Source organism: Asparagus officinalis, chromosome 10 (genome assembly GCF_001876935.1).
Source record: "Asparagus officinalis chromosome 10, Aspof.V1, whole genome shotgun sequence".
Lineage (NCBI taxonomy): Eukaryota > Viridiplantae > Streptophyta > Magnoliopsida > Asparagales > Asparagaceae > Asparagus > Asparagus officinalis.
In genome coordinates this window covers 47,093,983-47,095,997 of record NC_033803.1, presented here as the reverse complement: position 1 = coordinate 47,095,997, position 2,015 = coordinate 47,093,983, and positions in this window count along the sequence as shown.

Here is a 2,015-nt window from a genome sequence, read left to right as displayed (position 1 = left end):
GATTGGGCTAATACGTCTTCATTCCGCTATACGATCATCTGGATGCATCATCGGAATATGAGAGATAAAACCTATTACCGAAGAACGATTGAGTAAGGACATTGAATCCGCATGATATTGTGAGAACCTTACAAGAGTATCGTTATTTGATAAAGATACACACACACACACACACACATTTGTAGTTTACTCCCATGTTAGATTACCCGAGAGTAGGGTACACTTTGGATACATGGCATACATGGTACGGTCTATGGTGAGGTTTGAGTTGGATGATATTTCTTTATGACTGTGCCGACTACCTGAGGGTAGTTCGAGATTGTGACATTAGCTCTCTATAGTTGAGGTTTGGAGTTATGATATTTTCTTTCCTTTATGTATTGTCTTTCATTTATAGGATTGTAATTGGTATTTAGCGACTCACAATTTGAGTCATGGTATATACATGAGGGTTTCCTTGTTTGGATTATTTTGCTCGACGTACTAATTCTCGAGTTGTGGGTTTCTAAATACCAATTTTTACTTAGTGTATTATGAATGATTTTATATCTATATGTATTAACAATATTTTCTTATATACTCCTACCCCTTTTCCCTGGGGGCAGTGGAGATGATCTCGCTAGTGCTTTGACGCTCGTTGTTTCTCTACTTTCAGGCAGCGAGTTAGGCGCTTGGAGAGTTGCATGTTGATGGAGTTGCATCTTAACTTCCATCTATTTTACTATATTTTTAGATATATTCAGAGCTCCACAGTAGATGTTTATTTTTCAGACATTAGAGTTTGTATTTTTATTTTGTAGAGGCTGAATGCCTTAGTGAGATTTCATTTGACTCTAGTGTTGAAACTTATTACTTATGTTCCAGATTCAGATTTATTTTATTCTATTTCAGTTGGACCCTGATGATAGTTATTTATACATTTCTTCTGTGTCGATCTTGCTCGTTATACTACTTCACTATTTTTTGTCTGTTTTGTACCTACACCTGTTATTTGATTCCACTAGAGAGATAGTAACTGTGATGGTGAAACATGTTGTTGCACGGTGTTAGTACATGATAAGTTTGACATTCTGGGATTTACTCTTGGACTACAGCCTTGTGTGAACCCTTGGGCGTCACAAAAACTAACCCTTATTTCTTTAAATTCTATTTTTTATAAATTCTAACATAATCTACTGGCCTTACTAGTGAAAATGTGTAAATTCTATGATAGTTAATGTACATCTATAGATGATTCTAACATATCTACTAACCTTGATAATGAAAATGTGTAATTTTGTGATTATTAATGTACATCTATAGATAATCCCCTACAACTCAATCCCAAATATGCAATTGTCATGCTTCTTCGAGCTATACTTATTAAGATATAATCCTTAGCAATGTTATGGACAATGGAAAGTGGAGCAAAGCAGTGAGACACCACTTAGATTTTTTGAGTCTTAAGCAGATCAATGCGGAAAAAATGCAAGTAAAAACGGTCCATTAAAAATATGGATAAATATTCAAAAAAAAAAAAAAAAATTCAAAAACATTAAAAATCTTACAAATGCATATTTAATGTCTTAAGCATGGAATAGGCGTGTGACAATCACACAATATTAACAAAATATTGACGTTTCATCGAGGCAGTGGGGAGAGATGGAACAGTGGACTGAAGTTTCTACGAGGAGCTTGTGGAGATGGTCAGAGGAGCACAACAAAGGCGGTGAAGGATGGTGAAAGATGATGGAAGAAGATCGGAAGGCAGAATTGACAACGGGAGATGGTGGAGACGGAGGGTGATTTTGGGTCTTAGGGTATTTTTTTTTTTGGTTCGTAACAGAGAAAGAGAATGGGGGATAGTGAGACATGAGAGATTTTCAGTTTTTTAAGTGGTATTAAGTGCTTTTCACCTCTATATCGTGCCTATGCCAGCAAAAAGTGCTAATATGGCTGCTTTGAGACAAAGGGTGACTGCTTCCACTTTATACCATCACGTTTCAGTGCTTTTTACAATAGTGATCCTTAACCCA